At 46.9% G+C, this 12,478-nt stretch overlaps 1 protein-coding gene and 1 long non-coding RNA gene across 5 annotated transcripts in view; one reads left to right on the forward strand and one right to left on the reverse strand.

Annotated features, from left to right (window-relative positions):
• LOC310748288 (poly(rC)-binding protein 3-like) overlaps nucleotides 1–12,235 on the reverse strand; it is a 257,271-nt gene extending 245,036 nt beyond the window's left edge. For 2 of the 4 annotated variants that reach the window (XM_083583909.1, XM_083583924.1), the window contains exon 1: nucleotides 11,897–12,235. The gene's annotated coding sequence lies outside the window, so the exon portion shown is untranslated. The remainder of the gene's footprint in view (nucleotides 1–11,896) is intronic. The other 2 variants (XM_083583918.1, XM_083583912.1) reach the window with 1 other exon arrangement.
• On the forward strand, nucleotides 8,267–10,177 carry LOC310748313. Its single transcript, XR_014541279.1, has 3 exons — nucleotides 8,267–8,407; nucleotides 8,443–9,574; nucleotides 9,886–10,177. It is a non-coding gene; the product is annotated as an uncharacterized lncRNA (long non-coding RNA).
• Nucleotides 12,236–12,478: the final 243 nt, after the last annotated feature.

Raw genomic sequence — 12,478 nt, forward strand, 5'->3', positions numbered from 1 at the left:
TAGAAGAGCAACATGGGACCATGTAATGCCACTCTTGAAAGAGCTGCCTATTCACTACCAAGTTCAATTCAAGATGATGGTTTGGGTCTATAAAGCCCAAATTTTTAGCAATCCAGTGTGCTGAAGGAGCACCTCCCCCTGTCTTGTTCTGCCTGCCCATTCAGATCTGCTGGAGAAGCCCTTTTGACCAGGCTTCTTCAACCTCAGCCCTCCAGATGTTTTGAGACTACAATTCCCATCATCCCTGACCACTGGGCCTGCTAGCTAGGGATCATGGGAGTTGTAGGCCAAAGACATCTGGAAGGCCGAGGTTGAGGAAGCCTGCTGTTGACTTGTGAAGTTTGACACTGATGAGTTTTCGGCATTCTGTGAAAAAATGTTTATTTTCCATCAGAACTATGGAATTCCTTGATATGGATTGAAAACACTTGTATTAGCTTCACTAAGCCAACCAATTTTATTTTTAAAACCTATCCTCACACCTTGTTGTTGTTGTACATTTAATTATACCCCACCTTGTTCCCTGGAAGGGACTCAATCTGGTTTACAGATAAAAATAAGAACAGCTAAAACATTGGGGGGGGGATCACTAAAAAACATATATAATTTACTTAAAAGATACAGATAATTACAATTAAAAACAGCACGGCACCAGCCCTTTCATTAAAAGCAGTCAGTTTCATTAAAAGCAGTTGGAATAAGGAGGTTTTCACCTGCCAGCAGAAGGACAACAAGGAGGGAGCCAGTCTACTACTACTACTACTACTACTACTTATTAAAGATGGAGGGCACAAGGAGAAGGGGACGACAGAGGATGAGATAGTTGGATGGTGTTCTTGAAGCTACCAGCATGAGTTTGATCAAACTGCAGGAGGCAGTGGAGGACAGAAGTGCCTGGCGTGCTCTGGTCCATGGGGTCACGAAGAGTCGGACACAACTAAACGACTAAACAACAACAAATACCTGGAGGTCTCAGGGAAGTTCACAGAATAAAATCAACACACAAAACCACAAAATACATAATCAAAATAAAAACAACAACAACCCAGTAACACCCCCCCCCCAGCTTATCTAGGGAGGAAGTTCCAAAGTCTGGGAGCAGCCACCAAGAAAACCATTTCCCACATCACTACGAAGCTTGCCTGTGAAGGTGACTAGACCAAGGCAAGGGCCTCCCCTATGAGATCTCATAACCTAGGCAGGTTCATATGAGGGAATGCTGTCTTTCAGATAGCTTGGACCTAAGCAGTATACTATTTGGCATAAAGCTCTTCAGCCTGCCAACCACGTTGTGTCTTAGGCTAGTACATAACTATTCTGCCAGATCAGGAAGAAATTGACTGTGTAGCTGGCAGACAGAGAAAACTGTTTCTAGCTCTGGAGAAAAACCATGCAAAGGAATGGGACTAGACACAGAAGTCTGCTACACTATCCCCATCACTGCAACCCTCACCGACAGAATCATAGGATTGTAGTGTTGATTGCTTTAATATTGATTAAAGCATCCATGACAGATGGCCATCCAACCTCTGCTTAAAAACTCTAATAAGCAGGAGTCCACAACCTGCCAAGGGAGTCCATTCCAATATCAAACAGCCCTTACTGTCAGAAAGTTCTTCTTGATTATTAGTTGTAATCTCCTTTCTTGTAACTTGACTCCACTGGCTTAAGAGTAAGGTAAAGGTAAAGGACCACTGGATGGTTCAAGTCCAGTCGAATTTGACTATGGGGTTGCGACGTTCATCTCCGCTTTCAGGCCGAGGGAGCTGGCTTTTGTCAGCAGACTGCTTTTCCGGGTCATGTGGCCAGTGTTAAGTTGTGGGTGAACATATCAGACCACACAGCGATTCTTCAAACAGCTCTTGTTTATTCACAGGCCAGGACAGAACTGAACTGAAGGGCTCAGTCAGCCTGTTTATATAGAGCTCTAGTACCACGTTACTGTAACAACTTTCTAAAACTATCCAATCACTGAATGTCACTTTCGATCCTTCATTTGCATAACTATCTACAGTATCCCCCTGCTGGCCCAGGGTGAGAACTTCAGTACATAACACCCAGCATGACTAAACAGCTTCTGGCACACAGAAGACTGTGACAGGTGCCAGAATGCAAGGAAACGCCATTTACCTTCCCACCACAGCAGTACCTATTTGTCTACTTGCACAGGTATGCTTTCGAACTGCTACGTTGGCCATAGCTGGGACAGAGCAACGGGAGCTCACCCTGTCACGGGGAGTCAAACTGTCAACCTTACAATCGGCAAGCCCAAGAGCCTCAGTGGTTTAGACCACAGTGCCACCCACATCCCTACTGGCTTAAGAAACCCATGCTGGGTCTTAGTAATCACAAAATGAGTTCAATTGTCTGTTCCAGGACATTTCCTGATCCTCACTGGTCGGTTGTTACCTGGATCTTCTTTTTTCTCCTTTTTGAAGATGGGGACAACATCTGCCTGCCTCCAGTGTGTGCAGCGCTACACACAATTTATGAAACAAGCACTTGCATTCCACATACAGGATGGAGTGGTCACTTGTTGCCTTCTTGGTTTCTAAGTGGCAAGCTGGGTTTTACATTTATTTATTTAAATTATTTATTAGCTGCTCTTCAGCAGAAGCTCATATAGCAGGTTGCAAGAATAATATCCACAATAAATACCAAAGAATAAAACAGATCACAAAGCAGATAAGATTCCATCAAGAAACAAGCAAACTAAAAGGCCCAGACAGTTAAGCAGCACTTGGCACTGAAAAGAAGGAAGAGTTCTAAACGAAAAATGCCACAGCCTCCAACCATCTATCTTATTTCATGGTCCTGGTTCCAACTGGTAAACAAGTCGCTGTATTCTGCACTAGTGAGTTCTCCAAACAGTCTAATGCAACAATTTATTAAAGTTTTTTATTATGTTTATTAATTTTTTAAAAAAACAATTTTATTATATTTTGTACATTGGACACCAGCTTGATATACTTCTGTGAAAGTACTGATCCTGAATATGTCAATGCACAAATAAATAAAACAATATTCTGGTGGGTCCCCCTCACCTATGAATAGTAATGCTGAAGACTGCCAGTTTGGGAGGAGGAATGGCAAGAGAAAGAGGCTGTGTAACTTTCCCCTCTGAAGATATTCTACAGGGGGCCAAAGGGAGCCCTCTAGACCCCTCTGACCATCCCTTGGGGTCTTTCCCTAAGCCACAACCCCTCCTCACACCACACCTCTCACTGGCCCTGCTCTGCACCCTCCTCAAGGGTTTTTGCCTGGCTGGAATGGGCCCTTGCTTGCAAGGGTGGAAGACAGAGACGGGTGTGTATGTTTGTATAAACTCCTGACCTTTTCCACGACTGGATATCAGCCTATTGCACCAAGGAAAGCTTCACATACACTACTCCACCCACTTTGGCCTCGGATTCACCCACATTTGTCTCTGGCCCTGTCCATCCCTGGCATGTAGCTCCCATGGGGTTCCCCACCCTCCTACATCACAGCCCTGAAATCACTGTTACAGGTGCTAGGAGGGATTATTTTCTTAGACTGACTGGCACTGGCGGAGGAAAGGGGTGCGGTTCGCCCCGGGTGTCATCCCTGAGGGGAGGTGACATTGGCATCCCACCCCTGTGGGACGCTCACCGTGAGTGGCTATGCCCCCATGCTCACTGCCCTGCCCCCGTGGAATGCTCACCCCACCCCTGGGTGCCTCTGCTGACTGGTTCATGTTTCACCAGTGGGAGATAATAACAGGAAATGTTCCCCGAATAGCCTGAAATCTCCCTCCAGCTATTGGATATAATACAAAGCAGAGTTTGGAAAAATGATGCCCTCCAACTAGCATTAGGGATCAGATAAAATCTTTAAAACCAGTTTAGGTTTGGATAGAATTTGAGAGAGGAGGAGAATGTTGAGAGTTTCTAGTTAGAATAAGATGAAACGAGTACAGGGGCTTTCCCTGGAAATAAATATTGAAGACTGTCTGCTGAAGTAGTACTTATTTACTTGTAATATGCTTTGTTTGAATATTCATAAATAAAGCAAATTATAAAGACATCATAAGTTTCCAGTGCTCTCTTCACTCAATGCAACTAAAACTCAGTAATCTTGCCCCCAAACCTCAAACCTCCATGAAAAGAGGGGAGCACTTAACACTGTTCTAAGGCATTTTTCTTCTTCTTTACTAGCAACCAATAGCCTTGTTTGTCTAAAACCTTGAAGCGACTCTATTAATTATTTAGACACACATCAGGAGCAGGAATCCATTTAAAACCTTCTGGGAAACTCAGATATAAAGTCACATTCATCTACATTTCATTCACAATATTGCTCTTGTAAAAAAAATTATATATATTACTAATTAAAGCTCAGTGCATTAGGCCATTAGAACCCACGTGATTCATGGTAGCATAATCATCGTGCTTATCGTTTTGTGCTTTAAGTTTATTGGGTACACAAAGGTGGGGGCAGAACTGAGCAATTTGCAAAACTGAAATCAACCCAAGAATCACTTGAAACATTTCCTCTCTTCAGAGAAGTGATTTCACTATGTGTAAAGTGCTGCTCTGGCATGAAAAATGCTTCCAATCAATAATTAAATATAATGAAAGTTTGATGTTTCAGAAGGACACCCACAAAGCAGGACAAGAAAGGAACAGTCTCTTGCCTCGGTAAGGCCCCATTTCAAGTTTACCCTTTACACTGAAGAAAGGAATGAAGAAACATATTGTTTAAACAAATGTTTCAGAAAATTGTTAATGTGTGCAAAACACACTGAAATTGCTGTTAACTTATTTCACTAGGCAAGTCATCTCGTATACAGACATCTTTGGTGTACAAACTAGCAGTCATCATTCCACTATACAGTGGTACCTCGGGTTAAGAACTTAATTCGTTCTGGAGGTCCGTTCTTAATCTGAAACTGTTCTTAACCTGAAGCACCACTTTAGCTAATGGGGCCTCCCGCCAGTGGCGTAGCGTGGGTTGTCAGCACCCGGGGCAAGGCAAGTAATTTGCGCCCCTTAACCCGTGGATTTTAGCACTCGAGTGCGAGCGCGCCCCCCCCAGATGTTGCGGCCGGTGCGGCCGGCCCCCCCTGCACCCCCCACGCTACGCCACTGGGGCTGGGGGCGAGCGAAGGAGCCAAAGACCCCCCCAAAGGCTCAGCAGGAATTTATTAAATTTATTATTTGCGGAGCCCCCGCGGGCCGAGGCAGCCGAAGCCCCCTCCCCTCGGGCGCCTCCCCGCCCCCTCGTCTCCTTGGGCTGTAGGTGGAGCCCGCGCTCCGAGGCGCTCCAGATCTGGGCTTGGCGAGCGCCTCTCCTCCTCCCGGCCGGGTCCGGGGGCTTCCAGCCGAGCTCCGTCCTCGCCCCCCCTCCCCCGCGGCTGAGACTTGCGCTGAGAGCCGGAGCCAGCGGCGCCCCCTTCCGACGGGAGACCCTCGCCCGCCCGCCGGCTTCCTCTCGGAGGGTTTTGGGGAGGGCAGGGCGCGTCGAGGCCCCTCGGAGCTCTCCTCCCTCCCAGTCGGCAGAAGCAGCCGCCGCCTGTGGCTGGGCCGAGGGGATGGCGCCGGCGTCGGCATCGGGGTGCGGAGGCTGCCGGTGCCCGGCCAGGCGTCGGTGGCGGCGTCGGCACTGCTGCAGCGGCTGCTCCTCCTGCGAGCAGTGAGTGGAGCGCAGCCGCAGCGGCGGCGGCGGGGGGGGGCGCGCGCTAGGGCGCAAGGCTGGCGGCGGCGGCGGCGGCGGGGAGCCCGGCGGAGGAAGGAACTTGTCCCTTCCCTCTGGACTCGCGCCCCCCCCAGATGTTGCGCCCGGTGCGGCCGGCACCCCTGGCACCCCCCACGCTACGCCACTGCCTCCCGCTGGCGTGCAATTTCTGTTCTCATCCTGAAGCAAAGCTCTTAACCCAAGGTACTATTTCTGGGTTAGCGGAGTCTGTAACCTGAAGCGTCTGTAACCCGAGGTACCACTGTACAGGAACCTTGCATGTTGCCTTGAAACGGTTGAGTAAATTTCTCTCCGGTCAATTTGAGAATGGCCCACCAAAAAAAAAGTATTCTAAATTAAGTCTTCATGTTTCATCTTTTTTTGTCCACATAGTAAATGCCAAACTCAGCTCAAATACAAATACACTGACAATGGCTTTTTTGATTTGCTCCGAGGCTCCTTGCCATCAGTGAACAAGCCCAGTGATGCTCCCAAGCCTAGAGGGCGGAAGGGACTGTGCAGCTCCCAAGTTTCTCTGATCAAGCTCTAGGAAGCTTCCCATCTCAAGCATCCAGCAGCATTCTGCAAAAGCTAGCTACTGAAATGAGAAACTTCCTGGAGCCTACATGCTTTTGACCACCTCTGTATTTTGACCCTTGGGCTCTACTCAGCAGAGGCAAAGGGCCTTCTACAAAAGCCCAGCATGAAGTGAAATAAGATCCTGTCCTTCCCTTGACTCCTCTTGGATGTACAAAAGACTGGAAGATGGAATGGCTGTGGTCTTTTCTATCACTTCACAATAGGCATTGGAGAAGGAAAATAATCCCTCCTTGCTGCTTTACCCCCTTTCCTAATGCCTGGTACTAAGCCATTTGTGACGCGAAAGGAGAAGGAAAAAGGAAAAACCATGTTGCAGATTGCAAAGGCTTCCTGGTTTCTCACTAAGCAGGAGATTGGCTATACGGAAGCCTGACTCAAAATTGACAAGTTAATTAACAAGTTTAATAGGGTTAAACATTTATTTATCTAAGCTTTGTCCAGCAAGTTACAAAGACTCCAAGGGATACGAAGAAGGAAAGAAGTCAACTATACTTTGTACACATGACCCATTTCTCAAGTACATGCTGGTTTAAAAAGCAAGCCTCTTAAAAGCTTCAACATCAGGAGTCAGCAGTTATTTTCACTTAGGATGTTATACACTAATGCCCTTATTTAGTTTTTGCACACTCATTAATAACAAGAGAGTGCTTGCATCTGCCACTTTGTAACTATATCTATTTTTTTAAAAATAATAATAATGAAGGAAGGCTGGAGCCACTCACCCAACAACATAAACATTGTGTTTACTGTTCCATTTAACACTGCCTCTCCCACAACTTTAGGCAGTTATGCTATATGGGTTAAAACCTAGTTCTAACCAACACAAAGCATTTGTGATTGACTGAGCACTTTCACCTGTTTGCATACAAAGCAGAAATATCCAGAGACCATCTAAATTCCTTCTGCAAGACTATGAAATAACAAAGCTTGTGTGTGTGAGACCAGAAACTTGTTTCCTCAGAAGAAATGAACATGGTGTCCAGCGGTGGTCCAATACATTTTAGTACACAAGGAAGAAAATGCAAATGGATCCCCATAGTTGTAAATTTATATAGCAATACATGAATTACTATACTATTTGCTGCCCTGGCTGGGCTGGTCTTGATGGTATCAGTAGTGAAAGAATGAGTGTCTGCAAATTCCGCCTCTTGTTTCTCATTTTAAGGGAAGATTTTGCTAAGAATGGAGGAGAGGTGACAAAAGATAAGGAGCTAAGATGTGGAGCATCACCTGATAACTGTTCTAACAGAGTGAAGGATTTTGGAGGAAGGCTAGTTTCAATTTAATGAAGCATTCACTTTGGCACAAAGAAACCAGAAAGTTGGGATGCTGATCAAGGGCAACCTGACAAAACACAGTATGAGGCAAAAGGTCTGAACTATTTTCAGTGACAGATTGTGTGAAAATGAGCTGGGGCAGCCTGCAGACATACTATGCGATCACCCTAAGAACAACTAATGACACCTGCTTCCAGGACTGCTAGGAGTGTGCCTGTTCTCTCACTCTCAACTTTCCTTTGTCCTCAAGCTATTATTTTCATGTGTACACCCAAATTGGTGAAATGTTAACAGAACTGTAACAGTGAAATCCTATATACAGGTACATCTATTCAGAAGTAAGCCCCCTTGAGTTCAGTTAGACTCACTCCCAGGTAAATGTATATATTGAATTGCAGCCTAAATCATTCATCCCCCACTGGCTTTCTGTATACTTAAGGTCCTCACAAATGTTATTAAAGTATCTCACATATACAGTCATAAATGTTGCAAATCTCTTTAAAAGAAGAGTCCCTCTGCTATATCATCATTGTGTCACCATGGTGTGCTGTGATGCATGGGGTGTGTGCTGTGGACATGCCCAGATCATTGTGATGTCACTGATTGCCTTTGCTTCTGTGTATGATGCAGTATTCATTGCCAGCACCTCCATGTTTGGTGGACTGTGGTGGAAATTATGTGGTATGTATGTACTTATATCTTTCCCCTTTCCCACAAGGCTGAGCAGGCACTATGGCTGTGCGATATATCATCCAAAACCAGGTTGAAGTTCATATTGTGATATTGGTTTCATAATTTTTGACCTGGCAATATACTTTGTGTGTGTGTGTGTGTGTGTGTGTGTGTGCGCTATGCAAAAATCACGATGCAGGAAAAAGAGTGAAGCCAGCCAATGCCTCTACATAGCGCCATCCTTATTTCAGATGTGATGTTTAGCTGGTGTTACATGGCAATGCTGAAAACCAGATATCACCCAACAGGTTTTGCCAGTTGCTGTGCCAGTATATCTGCAGTGCATCTAGGGATCTGGTGTAAGATTGTTCTGTCGGATTGCTCTGCACATCTTTGTGCTAAGAAAAGACATTTTATCAGTTTAACTGTCCTTTTCTGTACTTTTCCAGCACTACAGCACCTTTCTTAGGATCAGGTAACCAGAACTGCACATAATATTCCAAATGGGGTACACCACAAATTTACTTTAAAACATTATGATACTTGCTGTTCTGTTTTCAGTCCTTTTGCTAATAATGAACATGAAAGCAACATTAAAAAAAACCAACCACTGTTGATCGCTGCTCTACACTGAAACAGTGTTTCCAGTAAACTGTCCACCACACCGCCAAGATAACTTTCCAGGATACTCACATTAGTGCTTATTATCAAATATCAGGTCCATCAGTCCACTGAAACATCTCTCCAATTGGGGAAAAGTTTATGGCTTTGTAATTCCACTGAAGGTACTACTTGGTCCTTAGAGTTATTTGAACAATACCATTGTATTCATTTTACAATATGCTGTCATTCAGCATCAGAACCAGTACCAGACCAGCAGGGACACTTCCATTGTTCTCGGAATGCTAGCTGCTGACATTCCATTTTAGGCATGTTCTGTCCTTTGAAATACTGCTGTTTCCATTCAAATGTCTATAGCAGTATCTTAGATATTATAATTCTGTTGAAATGCCCTTCCCAGTACTGTTGTATTTCAGATTGTTAAAACCCCTTTGGCGATATATGTTCTAATGACAGTTCATCGTTGTTCTACTAAGTGCTCATTTCCTTGAGTATGTGATCTTCAAATGAAGGATGGTATATAAATTTAATAGATGATGATGATGACGACAACCTAAAGTTTCCTGCATGTTTCAACTGTTCTGTTAGTCTTGTTTCCTTCATTATTACGGTATTTCTCCTTCTATGTTAATCTCTTGTGTTGCCTAGGAGGGCCTGAAAAGCATTGCACTGTAGGGCAGAAGTTAGGCTGAGAAGATCTCCTGGACAAGGTCAAATTCAATGTCATCAACTTCAGTGATATACATAGTAATTTATTTCGGGGTTGTTGTTGTTGTTGTTTTTTAAAAAATGCCCCTGAATATTTTTCATTTTATGTTGACTTTCTAAACAACCAGTCTAAAAGAGTTCCAGAAGCTGTGGTGGCGGCGGCTGGTAATATCAATTTGGGCTCTTCTTTAGGGGTCTCTCCTGTTCTATGGGGAGGTTCCCCCACCTGCCCACCCAGAAGCAGCTGTGCTGGGTGCAGCATTTCAAAGGCGAAGTCAACCATAAAGTTTTCTCTACCTTTGATTTTCATCAGAACCAGAGAAGAACTTCTAAGGCTTCCTTCCTTCATTTGAGATGAGCACTACAAAAGCTCATCTCCAGACCTGAATCTGTTGAATTTTGGTGGCATTTCTACACAGCAGTGAATCTTGTGGCACTGCCACGGTGATGATTCCCATGGGATGAAGCAGTGAGGTCCCAGTCTCACCTTCTGAGAGCTACGCAACAGGTTTTCCAGTTCAACTTTTGTTTCAAAATGAGCAAACTATACTTGGTAATACTAACTAGGCTACAAAGGCTCATATCAGGTGCTAATTAAGGGTGTGACTCATCTGAATTACACAATGCTTGTTTTTTAGGTTTTGTTTACACAATTTAAGATTCAGATGTTGCTCTTTGGAATCTGTCTAGAGCCGTGGTTCCCAACATGGGGCACATGCATTGGGGGGGCAATTCAAGAATGAGTTATTAACAGTGTATGTCTTTTTAGGCTTCCTCCACGTGAACAGGAGTTCACTTTTTGAATAATAAGCATTATATGCCACGGGGGAGGGGCATCAGGATTTTAGAGATGCTTAGGTGGCACATGGCCAAAAAAAAGTTGGGAACCACTGGTCTAGAGGCATTGCCTATATGGGCCAGGAACTTCCTAATAATGTCAGCAACACCCCATAGTTAGTTACAATCTAGGTTGCAGGTCTCTGGTGAACACAGGACTCTGCCTGTCTCCAGGTTTGCTGGTGGTCTCTTTTTTGTCAAAGGCTAAAATGAGCCAATAGCCTGTTATATTGGATAACTGATAATAAAACAGGCAGTTGATCTGAATTCCTGTAAGTCGGGATTGCTATCTTTCTGACTCAATACCACACTCCCAAACTTTTATTTAACCTAAATTTGAAACAATACGTGAGATGGCATGGACTTTTGGTCACCCATACTTTCTATTATATTGTTTGGGTCTGTCCCAGCCCGCATCACAGCTACTGACTTGCGCATCCACCACTAATGTGACTTGAAGGAGAGGAAGAAACTATGCATGCATACTTTAAGTGAACAAATAAATTTTGATTCAAGTTGTAAAATGCCACACTACACCTTCTTATTCGAATACATGTAATAGATCTGCATCTCTGAATCCAAGTAAGATATCACTGGAAATCTCTCTCTCTTTAAAAAAAACACAACTGTTTTGGCAATCATTTAACAGTACCGTCTCCATTTTTCAAAAAATGCTGTTGAGAGGAAGGGATCACACCACTGACAAAACTCCCTGTCAGGTTTCAGCAGCACAACATAACTTTGTGATTCGCAGAACTGAACCTGCTCGCATATGACGGAAGCGGCATCCCCCCCCCCGGAGCCCCATCGGGACGCGGCAGGGTCTTCCTCCAAACAGCCCTTACATTGCCTTAAATAGAAGGGTCATTCATTTGGGGAGGGGGGCGTTGTTGTTGAGCTTTCTTTGGAAAATCACCCCAAAAGTTGTTCAGCCTTTCTTCGGAGATAACGGGTCAAAATCCCGCCCTGAAAGAGGACATTACGGGGGGCAGGGTTTTGGGGGGGGGGCAGAACTTGAGCTAACTGAGTATGATTCCTTTTCAATAATTGGGAGGAAGTGCCCCCTTGGCTTCAGCCCACGGGGCCACGGAAGGGGCTTTTCTTGATTGCCCGTTCTTGGGGGGTTGGCTATTAAGGAGCCTGTCAGACCGGAAAAAAGGGATCCTCCAGAAGCCTGGGAGGGGATCATTTCACGAGCTGGGCGCAGCCTCCCTCCCCGTCCTGCTCCAGTCCTCCCTCGGCGACCCTCGCCCGCCCGCCCGAGGGAGTCCCGGGAGAAGCGCCCCGAGGGAAGACCAGGCGAGATGCGCGGCGCTTTCCTGCCCCGGCTCCCCAGCAGGCGGACCGGAGGGGATCGACCCCGTCGGCGTCTCCGGGGAAGAAGGAGCTGCTCGGAGCGCGGAAGCCGAGGGAGAAGGCGGGGGGGGAGGTCGGCGGTGCTTCCCTGGCTCCCACCCCGAGAAAAGTGCGGGAGAGCCGCAACTCACCTGGGGCAGAGGCTGCTGCGGGAGGAGGGTCTCCCCGAGGGAGCGGAGAGCAGCTCCGGGACACGAGGCGTGAGGCGAGCGGAGCGAGGAGGCAAAACCCAAAGAAGCGGCGAAGCGCCAGCTCGGAGTGGCGCGAATCCGGAGTGAGGAAACAGCCCCACCGAGAGAAGAAGAACAGGCGGTCCTGGCACTCGGGGAAGGGAAGGGAAGGCCGGCTGTGGGCGGAGGGCAGCTCCCGCCGAGGGTCCTGCGCTTGGGGCGAAGGCGCCTGTTTCCCTGCCGCCGCCTGCCTCGCTCCTGGCTCCCGGCTGCCTCAGACCGCGCTCTCGCGCTCGCTTCGGAGGCGCGCTCCTGTGCGCAGCGGCGACGGCGCTGGCGCTGCTGGGCGCGGCGCGGCGGCGGAATTGGCTCCTCGGCAGCGCCCTGCCCTCGGCTCAGGCGGCAGCGGGTCCCGGGCCCAGGGCCCCCTCTCTGTGGGGCCTGGAAGGGCGGAGAGGGCGAGGAGGACCCCCTTGGCCTGGGCCTCCGGCTCTTCCTTCTGCTCCGGAGTCGCCGGCCGGATGAGGGCGAGGGACGACGACG

Source organism: Podarcis filfolensis (assembly GCF_964270895.1).
Source record: "Podarcis filfolensis genome assembly, chromosome: 13".
In the NCBI taxonomy this organism is placed as follows: domain Eukaryota; kingdom Metazoa; phylum Chordata; class Lepidosauria; order Squamata; family Lacertidae; genus Podarcis; species Podarcis filfolensis.